General features: G+C 38.6%; 1 protein-coding gene across 1 annotated transcript in view; it reads left to right on the top strand.

The window, feature by feature from the left end:
- Positions 1 to 23,278, top strand: part of ZPLD1 (zona pellucida like domain containing 1) — a 417,570-nt gene that overhangs the window by 99,829 nt on the left and 294,463 nt on the right. Inside the window, exon 2 of the mRNA XM_041725970.1 lies at positions 7,800 to 7,887. The gene's annotated coding sequence lies outside the window, so the exon portion shown is untranslated. The remainder of the gene's footprint in view (positions 1 to 7,799; positions 7,888 to 23,278) is intronic.

Raw genomic sequence — 23,278 nt, 5'->3', positions numbered from 1 at the left:
AGATCATTTTAAGCATTGTTCACATTTTAGGTATTACATGGCACTAACCATGGCAGCAGTAACCATGCTGACAACCATTTACCGAGCACTTTGTGTTTGGTATTTTATTAGGTGCTTTGCCAAGATTATTTAATCCTTTGAGCAACCTTGTGAATTGTTATGATCATATGATGAAAGAACTGAAATTGAGAAATGTAAACATTTTGCAAAGATTTTATGGCTGGTAGGTGGCCAATGTAGGACTCAAGGTAGAAGTCTGACTGCAAATCTGCTCCCCAACGATTTTCTCCCTGCTTCTTTACCTAATCTGTTTAATTTTATTACTAGCTATGTTAAGCATTTATTTATTTGTAAATTATACTTCTTCTTGAATGAATTCTTGCCAATTCATCAATTGGAAGATTGATGATTTTTCTCGCCATTTTGTATGATCTTTTTATATACTATAGATGGGAAAACCCCTGTGAATTATTGTTGAAAATATTGGTGTCTATTTTATTTTTGGATTATTTTTATTATAAATGTCAAGTTCTCTTATTACTGTTTTCTTTCTGTATGTAACTTTTTCAAATTAATCAAAGCATCAAACAGTACTCTTCCAAAAAGCTGGTATGCTTTCCTATTTTTTAGAATTTCAGTATTTAGATTTTTAAAATATTTAATTATTTAATGCAAATTGGCTACATATTTTTTGCATGTGTACAGTGTACATTTGGTGTAGTGACTATTTTGAAGGTAAAAGAGTGAACTCATGTAATGTGTTTTAGTAAAGGAATATGGAAATTGGACGGTTTTGTGTAAGGGAAGGAATTAACATGTATGGAATGTGTGGTATGGGCTAGCTTAACATATAAGCATGGAATCTGGTCAGACTTTTCTATTAACCTACTCTTGCTATGACAAGAATATAAAAGTAAGGTATTTGGAAAAAAGAAGAAAAAAAGAGAGCAGTCAGACAGGCTGAGATTTTACGTTTCTCCTTTTCTCTTTATGCTACTCATTGAGTGTCTAACACTATATAAGATGGAACATATTGAAGAATTTCCAATTACTTTGGGTTTTACAAAGAAAACATTTTTTTTTGTAAAAAATAGTTACATGAGCAATTCAGGTAAAAGCAGATTTATTTTTGGGGACCCAAGTGTGGGTTTTTAGAATTGATTTTATCTGAACAGGCTATTAATCATGAGATTATTATTTGCTGCACCAAAGGAGTCACATTGGCATCTGTCTTTTGCGGACTTAAGTATCTTTATGGATGTGGTACAACTGGGAGTAAATTCTGCTCTTCTGCTCTAAAGAGCTGTCACCAATAGCTCTTTGCTTATCTTCTAGTTTCTGTGACTTGTTTCAAAGGCAGTTCTTGTGGGGTTGGAAATAGGAGAGCAAGAGTACAACCCACAACTGACCTCATTTAAAACTAGTCAAACTAGTTAACCCAGTTACTTCTACAGTTTGGGTGACAATGTTTTATAATATTTGAGGAATATAAGGAAGGAGTAAATATAATAATGACTGACATTTGAATAGAAGCTTACTGCTTACACACTTTCGCAATTTATTAATTTTTCATAATAGCACAAGGTAGAGTTATCTTGAACCTAGAACCTGACTTGAGTTTTCAAGCCTTAGGTGATGCTGGAATTAGTAGGAAAGAGGCCTAGAGTTGTCTAGTGACAAACTTCAGATATAAAGAGTGGTGGCTCATGAAAGAGATTCTTCAGCTAGTGTAAGAAGGGAAACAAACAAATGGATAAACAGGAGAGGAGAGAAAAATGAAAAGTGTATCTGAGGAAGAAATTCCTCATAGTGAAGACTGAGTGTCTGAAGGAAATTTCAGCTTTTCTACTTTAGTTTGAATCTACTTTTTTTTTTTTTAATTTTTATTTATTTATGATAGTCACAGAGAGAGAGAGAGAGAGAGAGGCAGAGACACAGGCAGAGGAAGAAGCAGGCTCCATGCACCGGGAGCCCGACGTGGGATTCGATCCAGGGTCTTCCGGATCGCGCCCTGGGCCAAAGGCAGGCGCCAAACCGCTGCGCCACCCAGGGATCCCTGAATCTACTTTTTAGAATGATTTGTAAACATTTATGCCTGATTGCCAGAAGTTAAATAATCGACATCCTTAAGTCACGTGAGAAATTTTTTTTGTATAGGTTTGAGAAATTTTTAAGTAGTGATCCTTCACTCTTCAAGGTTGACAATGATGATGAGTTAACATTTACCAAGACTTACAAAGGATCACAGACAGTGCTGAGATATTTACCTGAAATATGGCGTAGTAACTTGATGAAACAAGCCCTATAACCCTCATTTTCAAACAAGGGAAAAGGAATTCTAGAGAGATTGAATAACAACTAGTAAGTAAATTGGCTGAGCTGTGATTAGATATCAGATTACCTGATGACATTTACATATTTAGTAGTTATACTCTACTGTAGGGCAGATATTAGAGACACTGTAGCAGACCTACCTGCACAAAAATGTTCCTATTTAGCAGAATATTCTAACCAGGTGAAAGCTCTGTCAAATTTTCACACAGTAGTCACTGGTTATTTATGTTAGTGGTCTTCACCATGCAGCCTGGAGAACCTCTTGTAATGCGGGCTATTGGGTCAAATTCTGTCCTCCACCAGACCACTGAGAAAATAACCTGCCTGGTGCCTTGATGAGGCAGCCAACATGACCAGAAGTGGGAAGGAGGGCAGCCTACCCAGCAGCAGCTCTATCACTCTCTCATCTTAGCTTTTGGCTTTGCTCTGTTACTAATCATGCCTGTTTTATAGATAAGAAACCTGAGGCTTGGAGATTCTTTCTTTCTTTCTTTCTTTTCTTTTCTTTCTTTTCTTTCTTTCTTTCTTTCTTTCTTTCTTCACTCACTCATTATTTTATTTATTTATTCTTATTGGATAGCAGGGAACAATGTTTTGGAAGAGAGCCTCCTTAAATATAGGTGGTATGAAAGATAAAGCCCTGAAGACTCTATCCTTTGGAAGGAGACTTTGGAAACTCAGTGAACTCCAGAACATCAATCAATCTAGATAATTTCGCACCCCCCCAAGCTTAATTCCAGTTAACACATATTGTTTTATTAGTTTCAGATATACAATATGATGATTCAACACTTCCATACATCAGTTGGTGCTCATCACAAGTGCCCTCCTTAATCCCTGTCACCTATTTCACCCATCTCCCCACCCACATCCCTACTGGTAACCATCCTTTCTTTATACTTAAGAATCTGTTTCTAAATTTGTCTCCCCCCACCTTTGCTCATCTGTTTTGTTTCTTAAATTCCATTTGTGAGTGAAATCATCTGGTATTTATTTTTGAGTGTCTTATTTTGCTGAGCATTATACTCTTTAACTCCATGTCATTGCAAATGGCAAGGTTTCATTCTTTTTTTAGGGCTGAATAATATTCCAGTGTGTGTGTGTGTGTGGGGGGGAGCATATCTTTAAGCATTCATCAATTGGTGGTCATGTAGGCTGCTTCCATAATTTGGCTGTTGTAAATAATGCTGCTATAAACACTGGGGTACTTATATCCCTTTGGATTAGTGTTTTTGTATATTTTGGGTAAATACCCAGTAATATTGCTGGATCATAGGGCAACTCTATTTTTAACTTTTTGAGGAATCTCCATATTCTTTTCCATAGTGGTTACACCAGTTTGCATTCCCAGCAATAGTGCAAGAGGGTTCTTTATTCTCCACATCTTCACCCACACTCATTTCTTGTGTTGTTGATTTTAGCCATTCTGACAGGTGTGAGGTAATATCTCATTGTAGTTTTGATTTACATTTCTCTAATGATAAGTGATGTTGAGTATCTTTTCATGTGTCTGTTTGGCCATCTGGATGTCTTCTTTGGAGAAATGTCTGTTCATTTCTTCTGTCCTTTTAGTTTTGTTGATTGCTTCCTTTGCTCTGCAGCTTTTTATTTTGATGCAATCCCAATACTTTATACTTTTGTTTCCCTTGGGAAACATCTAGACATGTTTAGACATACCTAGAAAAAAATTGCTACATCAGATGTCAAAGAGGTTACTTCCCATGTTATCTTCTAGGATTTTATAGCTCAGGTTTCACATTTAGGTCTTTTATCCATTTTGAGTCTATTTCTGTGTATAGTGTAAGGAATTGGTCCAATTTCATTATTCTGCATGTTTGCTGTCCAGTTTTCCCAACACCATTTTTTTTTGAAGAGACTATCCTTTTCCCATTGGATGTTCTTCCCTGCCTTGTCAAAATTAATTGACCCATATAGTTATGGATTCATTTCTGGGTTTTCTATTCTGTTCTATTGATCTATGTGTCTGTTTTCCTGCCAGTACCATACTGTCTTGATGACTACAGCTTTGTAATATAACTTGAGGTCTGAAATTGTGATTCCTCTAGCTTTGCTTTTCTTTTTCAAGATTGCTTTGGCTATTTGAGGTCTTTTGTGGTTCCATACAAGTTTTAGGATTGTTTGTTCTATCTCTATAAAATGCTGGTGGTATTTTGATAGAGGTTGTATTAAATGTGTAGATTTTTTTAGGTAATACAGATATTTTAACAGTATTAATTTTTCCAATCAATGAGCATGGATGTCTTTCTATTTCTTTGTGTCCTCTTCAATTTCTCTCATCAGTGTTCTGTAGTGTTCAGAGTACAGGTCTCTCACCTCTTTGGTTAGGTTTATTCCTAGGTATCTTATGGATTTTTCTGCAATTGTAAGAGGGATCAATTCCTTGATTTCTTTTTCTGCTGCTTCATTATTGGTGTATAGACATGTAACAGATTTCTGTACACTGATTTTGTATCCTATGGCTTTACTGAATTCATTACCGATTCTAACAGTTTTTCAGTGAAATCTTTCGGGTTTCCTATATGTAGTGTTATGTAATCTGCAAATAGTGAAAATTTGATTTCTTGCTTGCCAATTTGAATGCCTTTTGTTTCTTTTTGTTGTCTGATTGCGGTGACTTGGACTTCTAGTACTATCTGGAATAAGAGTGGCGATAGTGGACATCCTTGTCTTATTCCTGACCTTAGGGGAAAAGCCGTCATTTTTTTCTCCTTTAGGGATGATGTTAGCTGTGGGTTTTCATATAAGACCTTTATTATGGTGAGGTACATTTCCTCTAAACCTAATTTGTTGAGGGTCTTTTATCATAAATGGATGTTGTACTTTGTCAAAGGCATCTATTGAAATTATCATATGGTTCTTATCCTTTCCTTATTGATCTGTTAATTGATTTGTGAATATTGAACTATCCTTGCAAACCCAGGAAAAATCCCACTTAATTATGATAAATGATTTTTTATTGTATTGTGGGATTAGATTTGCTATTATTTTGTTGAGGATTTTTGCAGCTATATTAATCAGAGATAATGACCTGTAGCTCTCTGTTTTGGTGGCATCTTTATTTGGTTTTGATATCAGGGTGATGCTGGCCTTGTGGAGTGAATTTGAAAGCTTTCTTTCCTCTTCTATTTTTAGAAAGGTTTTGAGAAGAATAGGTATTAACTCTTTAAATGTTTGGTAGAATTCTCCTGTGAAGGACCAGAATTCTCCTGATCCCGGACTTTTTCTTGTTGGGAGTAATTTCTTTCCATTTCAGTTTTGGTAGTTGGTATATTTCTAGGAATTTACCAATTTCTTCTAGGCTGTTCAATTTGCTGGCATATGGTTTTTCATAATGTTCTCTTATAATTGTTTGTATTTCTATGGTTTTGGTTATTTCTCCTCTCTCACTTGTGATTTTATTTATCTGAGTCCTTTCCCTCTCTCTTTTTTTTTTGATAAAATTTATCAATTTTATTGATATTCCCCCCCAAAGAACGAGCTCCTGGTTTCATTGATGTGTTCTACTGTTCTTAAATTTCTATATCATTTATTTCTGCTCTAATCTTTACTATCTCTTTCCTTCTGCTGGCTTTAGGATACATTTGTTGTTTTTCTAGTTCCTTTAGTTATAGGGTCAGGTTGTTTGTTTGAGATTTTTCTTGCTTCTTGAGTAAGAAAAACCTGTATTGCTAGAAACTTCCCTCTTATGATTGGTTTTGCTGTATCCCAAAAGTTTTGGACTGTCGTTTTCATTTTCATTTGCTTTCATGTACTTTTTATCTCTTCTTTTATTTCCTGGTTGACCCATTCATTGTTTAGTAGCATGCTATTTAACCTTCATGTATTTGTGGTCTTCCCAGCTTTCTTCTTGCAGTTGATTTCTAATTTCATAGCATTATGCTCAGAAAAGATGCATGATATGACTTTGATCTTCTCAAATTCTTTGAAGCTTGTTTTGTGGGCTAATAGGTGATCTATTCTGGAGAATATTCTTGAGGGTAGTAGCCTTATGAAGAAGAGATCCATCAGTGTTCTTCCAGGTCATGTCCCATGTTCCCCAGGGCCTGCTGCTTCATAGAGTGTCTCCAATGTGTGCTGTGTGTGCTCTGCTATTTTGTTCTATCCGCTTTATCTTTGAGGCCATTCCTCTGCAGAGATTCTCTTTGCCTGATATGGGCGGTGTTTAGTCCCTGACCTGAATGTGGTGCCTTTTAACTAGGTGTGCCCTGGCCTGTTTGTGAAATAAGGCCTGTCGCTATTGTCACTGGAACTGAAGCTCTGCAAAAAGTCCTGCAGTGTGAGATATGGTATGTGCGGAGGTTTGGCCTGGTCTTCTAGGGGAGGCCTATCATGCTCAGACTGAGACAAATGAGACCGAGGAGGGCAGTTCCACCAGAGTGTGGGAGCAGGGCTTGGTGTAAGCAAGTTAGGTTGTGACTGTCCGTGTTGTGCTGGTTCCCACAAGAGATCTTGTGCTTATGCTGAGGGGCAGATAGGAGTGATGTGGGCCAGCTCCTTTGTTCCTGAGGGGTCTTTCTGTGAATGTTGTCTCTCTGGGACCACTTTGAGAGAAACAAATAACCTCCACTAGGTGCCCTAGGGACTCTTCAGATGCTGTTTCCATGCTGCATGTTCCTGGGTTGTTAGCTTGAGTTATCTCCAGGAGCAGTCCCAATGACCTCCTGGCTCTCCCAGAGCCAAGCATGCTGACCTTTAGAACTCCAGGCTTTAAGCCCCACTAGTTGCAAGAACTCATGAAATTTGGCCCCTCTTGCTTTTCAGGCCAATTGCTACAGGGATTCATTTCCCCCATGTGGGCTAGTCTGTCTCTTACCCTTCTCTGTGACCACTGATCCCTCCACACTGTGGCAGCCATCATCCATTTCCGTCCCTAGCTGTGTCTTTGCCTTTTCTACCTTTTTCAATGTGTTCTTTTCTCTTCCTTTACTTGTAGAGTTTGTTCTATCAGCCTTCAGGTCAATATTGAGGGTGATTTGATAATTTTCTAGTTGTATTCATGGGATGAGGTGCTAGGGTCCCCGCATCCTGATACCATCTTCCAAGCCATTCCATCCAGATAATTTCTTTAGAGAGTCAAAAATTTTCTGTATTTGGTTTGGTTCTAAAAATACCAAGGTCTAGGGGTCCCCAAGGGGCTTAGTTGGGCAAGTGTCTGCTTTTGGCTCAGGTCATGATCTTGAGGCCCTGGGATCAAGCCCTGTGTCAGGATCCCTGCTCAGTGGGGAGTCTGCTTCTCCCTCTCTCCTGCTCTTCCCTGCTGCTCATGCTTTCTCTCTCCCTCCCTCTTTCTCCCTTCTTCCCTCCCTCCCTCTCTCTTTCTCTCTCTCTCTCAAACAAAAAAATAAAAATATATCAGGCTCTAATAGAGACTGAGTTATTTCTCTGATAAGAAAATAAAGCTCCCCCCCTTAAAATGGTAACTTCCTTGTTTCTTGCCTTTTCAGAGAATGTATGTTCTTTCAGCAGCTAAGAACACAGATCTGGGTGCTGATCAAGAATCTGAAGTGAGGCCTGAGAAAACCCAGAACTGAGGTAAAAATTTCCAGGAAACACTATAAAACCTATCATGATGTTTGTGGTATTTTGAGCATTTAGAGAAAGGTGAACCTGAGGTGAATATGAAAAAGGTAAAGGCTCAGCTTGGTATGAGAAACAGAGAGAAAGCAAAATGTGAATTTTTATTTTTGGTGTAATAGAAGGATGACTTTTTGCTTTTGTTAAAAAGAGGAGAGATGAGTGAACTTAAGTTGGATGAAACCTAAATCCCTTATCATGATTCTTTAGGCTTTTAATCCTTTGGCTTTATTGAGTACATTGCCTAGCATTCTCCCCTCACAGTGCCCACATGGTGCTGGTCTTCATTCATTTCCTTGTGCACTCACCATGACCTAGGGATATTTACATTCGCCACTTCCTTGGCCTGAATGCCTTTCCTGCTGCTATTTACTTGGTGGTTTCATTTTTATTATTCAGGTCTCAGCACAAGTTATCTACTTAGAAAGCCTTTGCTAGACCACCCTAATCAATCTTTGTGCTCCCTGCACCTCCTCCCCCCACCCCCAACCATCTTGTATGCTCATCCATGGCTCTTCAATGTGTAGGACACATGGAAGATGATACTTGCCTGTCACCCTTGAAAGACTCTGGGATACATTTTGGCCATTAGGATAGATGAAAGTGATGTCATGGTGTAGTCTCATTTGCCTTGGTGCTCTCCACATGTGAGGACAACATGGAACAGAGCCCCACTGGTGTATGGTATTACAGGAACATGCATAGGGAAAAGAACTCAAACTTGTTGTCTTAGAACACTGAAGTACTTGGGATTATTTATTATTGTAATGTAACTACCCCCATCTAGGCTAAAACATCATCTTTTTCATTTTCTTCATAGCACCTTTGAAATATCTCATGTCTTTATTATTAGTCTGCCCCCTTACAAACATTGCCGGGTGGATTAGTAGTACACAGTCCACTAAAGGATTTTCTATGTTGTCTGTGGATCCCCATCAATCTTAAACAAGTTTTTTAGAAAAGCCCTTAGGCTGTCTGATAACTGCTTTGCTTTGGCACAAATGTAGTAAACAGGAGTTATCCATGAGTGACCCTTGCTGAGCTAGACCAGGTTCCCACTACCTCAGTCTCTTCCTGTCCCAGCTCATTTTTTTCTGATGGAGGAAAGTACATAACTTATTTCAGAAATGCTATGGAGTAAATAGGATCAGACCAAATGGATATTGTTTCATTTCCTGACAAAGTTCTTCTCCTATTTTGCTAGGTAGAACTGATATTCTCAACGGCAACGGGAATATGGTGACCTTTACTTTACTATCCAGCTCTGCCTTGGATGTGTTAATTCAGTGTAAAAAATCTTTTTTTTTTCTTTAAATAAAATTTATTTGTTTATTCACGAGAGACACAGAGGGAGGCAGAGACATAGGCAGCGGGAGAAGCAGGCAGGGAGCCTGATGTGGGACTCGATTCCACATCATGACCTGAACCAAAGGCAGATGCTCAACCACTGAGCCACCCAGGTGGCCCAGTGTAAGAAAATCTTTAAGGAATGTCTCCATTTAGAAAATTAATGATTGCACTTGCTCAGCAGTTTCCAAACTGTGTTCCCTGAGTGCCTGCAGGAGTTGATTAGAGACACAGTGATTATCGTAGGTCAACTTTTGTCTGCTTTTGCCTCTCTTGCTTCCTCTTCAAAATATCTTTGTTAAAAAAAATCCATTTTATGGGGATTCTGTGTAGTTTTTCATTTGAAAGGGATTTGATACTTTTAAACAAGTTTCAAAAAATTGGACTAGATATTTTCTAAAGTTCCTTCTGTTTTTAATGTTCAGAAACTAGAAGCCTACTATGCTCAATGTACTATGCTGGGCACAGGGCACAGTGGGGCACATGAAAGCAAAGAAGATATCATCCTTGACCTCTTGATTTAGCAGAAGAGAGAGCCTGTTGCATGAATAATGGCAGGGAATGAACAAAGGTAGGAGAAAGGGTTGGGAGAGGAGAGGAGAGGACCAAGTGTGGGCTGTCTATGAGAGTCACCATCATATGCAAGCCCTGTTGTGATAGGCCCTTTCCCACCCCATCCCAGCAGCATGTTTGATGATGGGTGAACTTTCTCCGGGTCTTGGCACAGGGCCTTTATTGCTTCTAAAATGATTTTGGTACCCCAGTTCCCCACTGTTTAGCTTCTTGCTTTCTTATTCATCTGTGATATTTTTTTTTTTGTCTGATATATTCTATGTCCTTAGCAACTTTATTTTGTGTTAAAAATACTGGTGACCCATAACTTGACAATTAAAAGTCAAACATTTTATAAAGACATAATTTCACTCCAGTGTCAAGAGCTTCAGAGACAAGAAATATTGACAGCTCAGGAACATCAAATTCATAGATTTCAGCGTCCCTGGCTACTCTACTACCATGATGACCTGCATATGAAAGTGTTACTGTGTCTCATTTCAGCAGAGTTGTTTGATTCTTCAAGTTTCCAATGCAGCCTCTGCCACTAAGTGTCTTTGGATATGGGGTTATTATTTTATATCTTGACTTCAGTTTATTTTGTGCACAAACGGTTAGATCTCACCATCTTTATGGTATTTTAATCTTTTTCTTTTTGGTCATGCATTTATTTATTGAGATTTCTAATTTTTAACATATGCAATATATTCATATGCCATAAAATAAAAATGCTGCAGACATATACAGTAAAGCTTCTCACTTCCATGTCTGTCTTCCATTTGCTTGGTTCCCACTCCCCACCTTTCCCCATAGGTAATGATTTTTATTCATTTTTTTGGAGTCTTCCAAAAATGTTTCCTGCAAATGCAGCCAGATGCAAATATCTTGTCCCCCTTCTTATTAATGCAATAGAAACACATTGACGCTTTCTGCACCCAGAAACCTATCTTTCCTGTAGATAGAATGTACCTTTATCCTTTTGTACAGCTGGCTAGCATTCCATTTTATTGATATAGTTTAATTTATTTATCTAGTCTCATAATGTTAGCTATATCTTTTGCTATTATAACTTTGTTGTACTGTCGCATTGTGCTTGTGTCATTTCTAATATATTCAAATGTATCAGAGAATAAATGCCTAGAAATGAGATTGCTAGGTCAAAGTGTGTATAACCTTTGTAAATTTGTAATTTTGATAACTATTGTCAAATTGCCCTCCGTTGGCATTGTATTACTTGATCCTTCCGCTGGGATTGTATGAAAGTGTCTGTTTCCCCACAGTCTTGGATCAGAATACACTGTCAGATACTTGGGTTTATGCCAATCTTCTCGATGTAATTGATTTGTGTTTTTCTTTTTATGATTTACCTTAACCATTTTTTAAATGCCCAAGAACCATTTCCGTTTTAAGGTTCTCTTCTTGACCCTGAGATTTCTCATAGGCTTATGGCGAAAACAACTTCTCCTGGTTTATGTATCCACAACTTCATCAAGCTATGTCCTCAAACATGGCTATCATCCATAGATGCTCAGTGTTTCCTCCAGCCTTCTCATTTGATTTTACACTTGGAAACACTATTCTCCATCTTCCCCTGTTTATTTCATTTTAATTCAACACTGTGCATTTCTTTGGTCTTTGTATGAAATTGATTTCCAGTAGTAATTCTCCTAGCCAAAGAACTTCCTGAGACATTCGCCAGGATTATCTTATCACTACATAGTTCCCTATGGTCTTATTAACCATAAAAAAACAAAAAACCCCATGCAAGAACAAACAGCTAAGACCTTTCCTTCTTCTTGTTTGAATCTAAGAAGATTGGATATTCTTTCACTGAAGAGAGAGTGATCAGGATCATCAATGTGAGGAATTTTCCTACAGCTTTTGGGTTGATAAGACTATTTGCACATAGATACTGTATAAAGGCATTTTTTTTGCATCTAGATACAAATTCACAGTGAGGATGTAGCGAGACTTGGCAAAGTGAATTGACATGTAAGAGTCCTTGGCAAAAAATAAATGCATGCAGAAAGAGATTGTGGGGTGTGGTGCATCTGCCTTCTACATCCTAATGTAGATCCCTCTCTTAACTTTGTTGTCTTTAAATGTCTGGCTTATTTGATATTGGACATGACACAGTATCAATGTCCTCTGGCTAAGGGCTTTCAAAGATTAAGCACAGCACCTTAGCTTTCCTATAGAGTAAGCATAGAGCCACATTATTTAGATAATTAATAGCATAATGCAGATAATTTTCACAGGATAGATGTGACCCAGGGCTGGCTTGGTGGGCATGTGAACCGAGCAATCACATAGGGCCCTGTGCTCAGTGGAGTCTAATGCTTTGTGGATGTCCTGCTGTCATCATGATGAAGTTCTTGAACAAGGGGGCTAGTCCCTCACTTTCATTCTGACTAAACCCCACAAATTATACAGCTATTCCTTTCTCATGTGACTTTAGGTAAGATTGCCCGGAGAATCCATTGTGTTTGTAAAGCAGAGTCCAATGTTAGTGTTATTCATGAAGTATCTGTTGAATATATTTCCTTCCATTAAGGTGATTGACACTTCTGTTTGTAGTTTGGATTGGAAGTGACAATAGAAAAGGATGTATATTTATTCTAATCTTTTATACCTTACTTTAGAAAGCAGGCCGGATATAGCCATGAAGAGCGCATGGATGAAGGGCAATATTTTCCTTGTGTTCCTGTGCTCCAGACACCACCATTAAGATCTGTTTCAAAACTTAACTAATCATAGCCATTTCTTTTCCACATAGACATGCTAGGTCTCATTCCTATATATAAATTTAGGTTTAAAATCTTAACTCAAGTTACCTACAAAGAAGACACCAAAGACTTGAGAATTCAAATTTTCCTCTTGAGCCTAGAGTTTTAACCATCATTTGGTAAGTCGTTACCCAACAGTCCAGTAGTAAATAACCTTCCAAATTAAGATATTCAAAAGTTTAAACTGAAAGTATTCTAGATAATAAGTTCATTTCCCTTCTTTGAATCTACACATTTAAGAAAAGTGAATGATCTGCACTCAGAAGGTAAAACTCAAAGCAAGCATGTGTTGTCCTGGGTTGGGATGAAAAAACAAACATACCCTTTAGAAGTAAAAACAAAGTTAGGCTAACTTCAGTGTTAGGGTTGCTATTATACAAGCAGTTCACTGGGTCATAATTGGGAGTGTGAGAACCTGTTTACAAAAGAGAACTCTCATCTCTCTTGGAGCCCTAGAGAGGGGAGGAGTACATGCAAAGTCATTTTTGTTTCTAACTACCAGCACCTCTTGTTTTGGATACAGCCCTTGTGCTACTGCAAATGACAGATGACAGTGATTTATGATACATTGCTTTACTCTGCATGCTTTTCTGCTCCATAAGATTAAAAAACATAACATCTTAAAGACAGGGAGAGAGTTCAATAATTGTTCAATCCTCTAATTAGTGCTTCTAGATCTGATGTAACATTGCCTTTGAAAACCCCTCAAGTAAACATTGCTGGAAATCCTAGAGAGCTCCCTTTGTACCACTGAATTGAAGATGTAAGTCACTGGTCTTTGTCTACAAAGGAAACATGGAAAATATGGTTGAGGTATTGTCTTTAAAAGCTGATCTTTTTTTGTCCATCTAAATTATTTTGAATTTAATCCATTTTTCAATTCAGTTAACTCACCTTCTTAAACTTTAACACATTTCAAGTGGCAATGTTTTGGTTGTCTTTTGTTATCTCAACAAGAGATCCTGCTTTTCAATTTCCTGTAACTTTGAGACACATCTAAATCATCAGTAGAGTAAATTTGTTCACACAATCTGATTCCACCATGCTCTGTTTATAATAATAATTAAGAATTTATTGCTTTAGCCTAGCAGCTGACTCAGTCCAACAGGAGCGGTTAATTTAATTTGAATTGCCCTGAGTCATTTTGTTATTGAGAATCTGTTCTTGAATGAGATTACATTTGCTAGGTTATTTCGATGAGGTGACTCTTGGGGAACTTGACCAAACAATTGCTGTCTTTCATCAATCTGAGTTAAAGTTGGAACAGCAGGGAGAGGAAGTTGGGGTGGCAGGAAGCTCTGTAAATATTATGAATTTAACAAGCTCTTCAAAATCTAATGCATAATATTCGTGGCATTTGGGGGTTTCTTGTGCACATTAAGTCCTTTATGTACATCTTTTCAACTAACTGCCCAAAAAACCTCCTATGGTATTATTATCAGAGAGTTAAGAACTTGCTTGAGCCCTTAGAAATCTATCAGTGTTGAAGTTGTACCTCAAATCAAGGCCTGACTCCAAAAATCCAGACTTTTAGCCATTTGTCACTTAAAATTTCTAGTATGAAAACCAAATAATTTTTGCTGAGTCCCCTTAGGATACAATTACTCCCTTCAAGCCTTTTGGTAAATAAATAATTTTTTATCATAGGCCACTTAGGTTCCATGTAGTGCTATCTTTAGTGTTTTTTATTCCTTGGTTTGCTCTTTTGTCTTTTCTAAAAGACAGACTCTCTCTCTATACATCTACATTATAGCTTTGAGGGGGAGAAAGTATACTTCTTGGTAATGCCAGTTTTTCCTTATTACAAAGCACAAAATATGATCACCTCTAAAATGTACCAGAATATCATTTCCATTGCTAGGTATAGTAAGTTTAGGGGCACTTATGCTATCCATAGCATCATCATCATGGTGATGATCAATAATAACAGCAGCTTTTTTTTTTTACCAAAAGATTGTATTTATTTATTCATGAGACACACACACACACACACACACACACACACACACACACACAGACACAGGAAGAGGGAGAAGCAAACTCCATGCAGGGAGCCTGATGCAGGACTCGATCCCAGAACTCCAGGATCACGCCCTGGCCCAAAGGCAGGGGTAAACCCCTGAGCCACCCAGGGATCCCCATAACAGCAGCTTTTATTGAGAATTTTCCCCTTACCCAGGCTTACTCTAAGTGACTTATAAATATTGCATTTAATCTTCACAGTGTCTCTACAAAATAGGTGATACTAATATTCCTATTTCATCGTGGGTGAAGCTGAGATTCAGGGTAAGTAAATTTGTCCAAGATAATGGAGAAAACTCCTATCCTAGAGTTGAACATCCTGGACTCATACCTAACCCTATATCCTACTAACTTCTAACTCTGTAGCATCAACTATTTTGTTTACTGTCTCTAGGCTTATGTTTTTGCATTATGAAAGTAACAAATTTTCATGAAAGGTAATTTTAAAAATATGTACAAATTATTGGGGAAATGAAAATAGCCACCTAGATCCTACTAAACAAACCCAACCACTGTTATATGTTGGTAGCTTTATTTGTATATTTAGTAATGAACAGAATTATTTTCCTTTTTCTTATTCTTTTAAAAATAAAGTTGTAATCACATCATATACAGAATATTTAAAGATAAACTTTATTTTCTAGAACTGTTTTAGATTTACAGAAGAAATCATGGAAGGTAGCAGAGAGTTCTCATATACCGCATACTCCATTTTCTCTGCTACTAATATCTTACATTAGTGTGATGTATTTGTTATAATTAATGAACCAATGTTAATGTATTATTATATTATTATAATGTCCATAGTTTATTCATATTTCCTAGTTTTTTACTTTTCATTTCTTTTAAAAGATTTTATTTTTTTTCATGAGTGACACAGAGAGAGTATTTTTCTTTTTAAAAAAGATTCATTTATTTATTGGAGAGACACAGTGCATGTGTGAGTGTGAGTGGGGGAAGGGGCAGAGGAAGAAAGAATCTGAAGCAAATTCCATGCTGAGCATGGAGCCTGACATGGGGCTAGAACTCACCACTTTGAGATCATGAACTGAAACCAAGAGTCAGATGCTTAACTGACTGAGCTACCCATGCTCCCTCCTTATTTATTTACTTTTTAAAATGTCCTTTTTCTGTTCAGGATCCCATACAGGGCACCACATTCCGTTTAAATGTTAAATTTCCTTAGTTTCTTTTTGGCTGCAATAGTTTCTCAGACTTTGTTTTTGATGATCTTGGCAGTTGTGAGGAGTACTAGTTAGGTATTTTGAAGAATATCCTATTGGAATTTACTTGACTTTTTTTTAATGAGTAGATTGGCACTAAAGATCTTGGGGAGGCAGATCACAGAGGTAAAGTGCCATTTTCATCACATTGATACGGGAGGCCTTGGTTCTTGTCTCACAGAGTCAAAGAATGAATCTTGCAGACAAGAGAGTGAGCAAAACCATAGAGGTTTAGTAAGCAGAGACACAGAGAAAGCTCTCAGAAGTGAGAGGGGTCCCCACAGGGCTGCCACCCAGGGCTTTTATTGTTTGTCTTTTATAGGAAACTGACCAGGGAACTTAGCAAATTTCTTGTCATTATCGGAGTGGATTTGTAAATATCATGTCTCTATTTAGAACAAACGTGGTGGACTTGTAACCAACAAGATGTTCCTTTGTAAATATCATGAGCACAAACAAGGTGTTCCCTTCTCTCTCCCTAATATCTCCTCCATAATATTTCTCTACACTGGGGTTTCTGTGAGCCTAGTAGCCATTAAGGGGGGAGACTCCCTAACATTTTGGAGCTAGGGAGCCAGGTTTATTTTTTTCTGTTTTAACTGTCTTATCTCTGTTTCCTTGGGATGGGTAGGAGCCTGACTCTTGGGCCTCTCAAGCTCCTTGGGGTTTTTGTGTTCCCACAGATTCCTGGAAGTCTGACTCTGGGCCTTTCCCTTATCTTTCCCTGCCTCGCCCTGTCTGCCCCTAACTTGTTCCTATATCAACATCATATCTAGGGCTCCTGGGTGGCTCAGCAGTTGAGAGTCTGCCTGCGGCTCAGGGTGTGATCCTGGGGTCCTGGGATTGAGTCCCACATCGGGCTCCCTGAATGGAGCCACTTGTCCCTCTGCCTGTGTCTCTGCCCCCCTCTCTCTCTCTCTCTCTCTCTCTGTGTGTCTCTTATGAATAAATAAGTAAAATCTTTAATTAAACAAAACAAAACAAAACAAATCATATCCAGGGTATGCCCTATAAATATGCTGCTGACCATCATCACCAGGATGAGGTAGTGTTTGCCAGGTTTCTCTACCTTAAAGTTAGTCTTTTCCTCTTCTTCCCATATTATATTCTTGAAAGGAAGTCATTTTGTACAGCCCACACTTAAGGATAGGAAACATATATATAATTTTATTTATCTTTGAACACTATTATTATTTTCCATGTTGTATGCTTCGCATAATTTTTTTAAATGCCTGCACACCATCCCATGGTTTACTAAACTGCTTCTTTGTAGGTGGACATTTAGGCTGTTCCTTTTGTTTATTTTTGTTTCTTTTATAAAGAAAAGACCCTAGTCTTTTTTATAAAGGAATCTTGCAAGGAGGATTACAGGTTAAAGGTATAAACACATTTGTGGAACTATTTGCACCAAGAATTTCAAGGAGTTGAAACAGTTTACACTTCCTTTAGCACTCTATGAAAATGGGTCTTTGATTGGCCCTCTGCACACTGATTATTATTTACCTTTTTGGTTAAGTTTTTGGCAAATTGGAATTTTACTGTTATTTTACTTTGTATAAATTTTATGATTACTAAGGTAGACAATTTCCCCGTATATTTATAGACCAGAGTTTCATCTTATTCACATGTATGATTTAGGATATTAATGTCTATATGTGAGAGAACTTTTTAAGTCCCAGGCAGACTTCAGACCAACCATCAACCATTATGAGAAAGCTTCCAACATTCCTTTCAGGCCTTGGAGTTTTTTGAGTTGTCATCAAGAGTTTGCCAAATTTAAATACTGACAGTAATTTTAAGGTAGGAGAGTTCCAAGTATTATGGCTCGTTATCACACCAAAAGTTTTTTATTTTAAAATTGGTAGTTCATGTAAAAATATACTTAGACTATAGGGAAAAAAGTCTGTGTGATCAACAAAAACTAAAATGTGGGGCTTTCACAGTCTGTGTCCCTCCTATTTTACTCATGGGACACATTTGAGCACTGCCTGTTTAGCTGACTAATCCAACCCTAGTCTTTGAGAAATTAAAGGGCAAAAGTGGCATGAGTAGGTTTCCTCAAGAAAATTAATCAGAGAAAATAGGAACTACTTTGCTTTGGGGTCTGTATCCCATAAGGGGATGGGCTGTACTAGAGGTGTTCAGTATAATTAATATAAAGATTTTAAGGAGTAGTGTGTTTTGTATTTGTTATAATATGCTTGATCCTACTGATACACAAACGTTGGCATCAAAAGACTCAGAAGGATAAATTAATTACACTTAGGCTGAAATAGTTGCTGTATGGAGAGAGGCCACAGATATGGTAGCTGATCCTCTTTAGGATGCAACAATCACATCTCAGTTCAGGCTTTCAAACAACCACAGACTGGGTGGCTCAAACAGCATAAATTTATTTCTTATAGTTCTGGAGGTTATAAGCCTAAGATTAGGGAGCAGATAAGTGTCATTCTGAGGTTTCTCTTAGCTTGCAGGTCGTCATATACTCATATGATCTCTTCTCTCCTTCTGTGTGTGTGTGTGTGTGTGTGGGTGTGTGTAGAGGAAGAGAGGAAGCTTTCTGGTACCTTTTGTTAAAAGGGCATTAGTCCCATCACAAGAGCCCACCCTCATGACCTTACTTAACCCTAATTACATCCCAAAGACCCCATCTCCAAATACCATCACACTGGGAGTTAGGGGCTTCAATATACAAATATTGAGAGGACAACATTCAGCCTATGACATCATCTGAGAGTTAATGTATACTTATGGATGTGGGGACACACCACACAGATACACATATCATATACACGAAAGGAAAAATACACCATAGATCATGGACAGTATATTAGGTTATTTCCCATTTAGGCTAATATATCAGGACTTTTTTGTTGTTGTTGTTGTTGTTTGGTTTGCTTGTTTGATTAAGTGCATTTTACTAGTGTACATGATTGTTAGTAATTAACTAAACAGTGATTTATTTTCCCTGTAACAAGAAACCCAGAGGTAGATGGTTGCTGGGTTGGTTCAACAGGTTGGGGCTGTTTGGGCCAAGGCCTTAGGAATTCTCTTGTCTTTCTTTCATGGTTGCAAGGTGATAGCTGTAGCTACTTTTCCAGATCTTGCATCCACATTCCAGGCAGGAGAAAGGAAAAATGGAAATAAGCACAAAGATGTATGTTAGCTGAATCTTTTAAGGACCTTTCCAGAAGCCTCAGTCCATGACTTCAGCTTACATTTTATTGACCAGTGCTATGTCACATGGCTACTATTATCTGAAGGGAAAATTGGGTAATAGTAGTTTTATTTGGACACTTAGTATACCCTCTAACATGTGGGTTCTGTTAATAAGAAGAAACTCCAGATATTGGGTTGGAAGCTAACAGTATGTGCCATAGTGACATCCCAAGAGCTAAAAAAATATAGTGTATCTCAAAAGGAAACTTATTTAAGGGATTGGGGAAGACAGTATACTTTAGACACTGGAGTCTTCCCCAAGTGAAGTCTTAAAAGACTGGAATTTTCCCCAGTGAAGGCACTGGTGTCTTCACTCATAGGACAGCCACTAATTTAATCCAGTAGCAACCTGAGGAAAGTTTGGGGTAGTTGGCAGATGTGCTCCTTCAATATTGCCTTTTGGCTCTCATGGTGATTCCGCTTCTGATTTCCTGTAGTTGAAGCACACTGTTTTCTTTCATTCAGAGACATCTTGTTCTTGTCTGAGTCACTACATCATGACTCATCTTGTTTTGGCTTCTTGTTGGGGTTTCATGAGGTTATCCAAAGAGTTGCATGGATGTGAGAAACACTGGACTGCTGAAGACTAAGAGTAGTGTGTTAAAGGACATGTACTGTTTGTACGTCTTTCAGGGTCGTACTAAGCAAGTCAAGATTTTTGCATTTGTAACTCGATGAATAGCTGCTCCACTTTCTGCTATAAGAAAGATGGAAAGGAAATGACCTGCCTCTTTAAAAGGCTAGGGTTCTAGATCACTGTGGTTGTGATGTATGGCTTGAGTCATGGGGAGGGTGGAATGGAAGACTGCGATACTCAGATGGACGTTATAGTAATCCAGGTGAAGGTTATGAGGGAAAACAGTGATTCCTGTAAGAAACATGGCTGGGACAGAAAGTACAGGATGTGGCTACAAACTGGATGCCCAAGAGGTCGAAGAAAAGTCAGAAGGATAAGTCAAAGTTGATTCAGGCTTCAGGACTCTGAGTCTAAGAGAATGGAGCTCCTGCAGGAGACAAAGAGACTCAGAGTAGGATCTGGTTGGTGGTAATAGTAGGGGTGATGGGTTCTGTCTGTGTGCCCTCACGCACTTTGTGGAGGAGAAAAAGAGTGGAAGTCTGGCTGAACAGACAGACCGAGACAAGGTCTAACGGGGTTATTAAGGTGCTTAAGTTAAAATTCTTCCCAAACACTCTGTGACAACATTTGATTTGAATTTTGCATTCAGATCCATTGGAAAATGTGCCTAAAACTCATTCTACATTAAAACACAGTGAAAATTTGTATTTCCTCAATATGCATCACTTCCCATCTCTCCCATATCCTTGAGCCTGAATTATCACATACTCCCGAAGGAGGCAAATTAAGCTTAAGGTTTTAAATACATTTTTCTTTATCGTCTATTTCAGGTTTAAAGGGACATCTTGATTGATTGATTGATTCATTCATTTATTGATTCATGAGAGAGAGTGCATGGGTTGGGATGAGGAGTAGAGGGGGAGTGAGGACAGGCCGATTCCGTGCTGAGCATGGAGCAGGATAGGGGGTTGGATCCTGGGACCCTGAGATCCTGACATGCACTGAAACCAAGAATCCAAGTCTTAATTGACTGGGCCACCCAGGCGCCCCTAAAGGGAATTTTTTTTTCTGTGCGTATGCCACATTGCCACCCAGCTTTACCAATCCAACAGTTTCCAACTGGCTTTGATCACTATGGACAGATTGCTTGTGTGGCAACCTACACACAGTATTCTGATTATGATTCTTTAATACATTCATTTTGCAGAATGATTTCTATTAACAATTGAGGAGCCACTCCTAAACAATAAAGGATATTTAAGATGTATGAAGATGTTTGACTCCTTTGATAAACACCCGTACTTTACTCCCTCATGCTTCCATATTTAAGTTGGTCCCAGGAGTTTCAGAGAATGTGATTGAGGCAGGGAAACAGAATCGAAGCTGATTTCTTTACTTTTTTACTCTTGTCTTATCTTCTGATAGTCCTCTGTAGGCGCACCGTGGAGTGGGGCAGCAGCTCTATGCTTGGCTCCATCACAGTTGTGCGCTTAGGCCATAAAGACACTAATATTAATGTCAACTTTCCCTGTCCCACCATTCCTGCCACTGCCAGATTGAAGCACGTCAGAATAGGAGTCTCCCTCTGAGAATCTTTAACCTCCCTATGTATCTGCTAGCAAGTGTCTATGTCTTGCTCAGTGAGCAATATACATGTTTTCGAGCTCTATCTCGGTTCCATTTTATGTCCCCATTCTTATTTATTTAAATATAGTTTAAATAATATTTTAGAGATCACATATCTCCCTGTAAGCGTTCTAAAGTGATTTTTTTTGAACAGGAAGTACACGTATCTGCATCAGTGAACCCGAGTAGAAGTCCCAGAAGCTCCCTCAAGTTTGATCATGGAAGTATATTCAGTGTTAGTGATAGAGATCTTTTCTCTTATTAGTGAAGAGATTAATTCTTTCACATATTTTCTTAGATATCACCAGTCAGTGGGTACACATATTACTCAGAAAACGACAAGAAACAAACCTAACCTTTGTTGAATACCTTTTATGTGTTGGGAACTCCTCCAAACTCTTTTCTTGTTTAATCTCCACAACTCTTTATGTCCTGCTATTATCCTTATTTCACAGATGTGAAAATTGAAACCCAGGCTTGTTAGTGGATCATTCACACAAGATCACACAGCCAGTTAGCAGGGAACCTGAGTTTGAGCCCACATGATTAAAGAGATCATGATATTGTCTCATAACAGAAATACACCATTTACACTGGTGTTACTGAACCTTTGTTCTTACTGAAACTCAGTTCCTTATAACTTATTCCAGAGTATTTATTTCTAACAAGGATTGTATCACATCTGCTCACAAACCACTTATTGTTTATTTTTAAAAAATATTTTTATTTGAGAGAGAATGTGAGAATGCAAGCACGGGGAGAGGGAGGGACAGAGGGAGAAGCAGGGCTCATCGGGGGCTCATCCCAGGACCCTGGGATCACGACCTGAGCCAAAGGCAGATGCTTAACAGACTGAGCCATCCAGGTGCCCCATGACTTAACCTTTAAAGGGCATACTACTGGATACTTTTATGTCCTCCAGCGTGAATGGATTGGAAACTTTGGGAAGCCACTGCTAGGGGTGGGGCAGACTGTGACAAAGGGGAGAAAAGCCCTTTCTCTATAGTGCTGCACTCTGGCCTCAAAGCCATGCTCAAGTCTTAGTGAGTTTTTAATTGTACAGTTTCCCTCCTCTAAGACCCAAACAGGGGTCTGACTGGAAACATATCAGAGTAACTGACAGCCACCGTTTTGGATTTCTACTCCCCCATCCATCCATCCATTCATAAAACTATCTCTGATTAGTCAAGCTCATTATGCATGACCCTTTTGCAACATGAGTTCTTTCCTTAGCGGATTCTCAGCCATATTAGAAATGGGCTTCTATCAGCCCATTTCTCAGTTTCCTTTTTTTCCTTAAGATTTTATTTATTTATTTGAAAGAGAGAAAGTGCATGAGTGGCAGGGGTGAGAGGGAGTGAGCAGCAGGCAAAAGGAGAGGGAGAAGCAGACTCCTCACTGAGCAGGGAGCCTGATGTGGGCCTTGATCCCAGGACCCTGAGATCTGATCTGAGCCAAAGGCAGACACTTAACCAACTGAGCCACCCAGGTGCCCTTATCTCTCAGTTTCTTAAACATAGTTGGACATGTCTGAATCCCTACAGGAGGTCCATCTTGGAACATCCCATGAGCTGCTACTGGTTCCCACAAATCACAGCCTTCCTTTTGTCTTAGACTCAACCAGCTGCTGTATTCTCCATCCAGCCCAGAAGGGTGGGGGAAAAGTCAGGCTGTTTTTCTGACTTGACCTACTCAAGCCGGGGTCTACGCGCTGTTATCTATCTCTGAGTTTCCTCTGACAGGGTGTGGAGATCAATCTGTTTGCCCCCTGCCCTAACCTGGTAGTAAAGACCTAAGTAGATGTGGCTCTCATTGAGACTGAAAGCTTCGTCTTGAGGAAAATAGGGTTTCTTTCATTCCCAAATCTTGTACTTGTTCGAACAAGGCTTTTAGATTTCTCTACCACATTCTCATCTGTCCATTCTACAAAGGCATGAGTGATGGTTTTGCTGAGATTCAGGCAATTTGCATTTTTAAAATAAAATCTAGGATGTCCG

Source organism: Vulpes lagopus, chromosome 1, assembly GCF_018345385.1.
Source record: "Vulpes lagopus strain Blue_001 chromosome 1, ASM1834538v1, whole genome shotgun sequence".
Lineage (NCBI taxonomy): Eukaryota > Metazoa > Chordata > Mammalia > Carnivora > Canidae > Vulpes > Vulpes lagopus.
The sequence above is the reverse complement of the archived record's forward strand: the minus strand, read 5'-3'. Positions and strand labels throughout refer to the sequence as shown.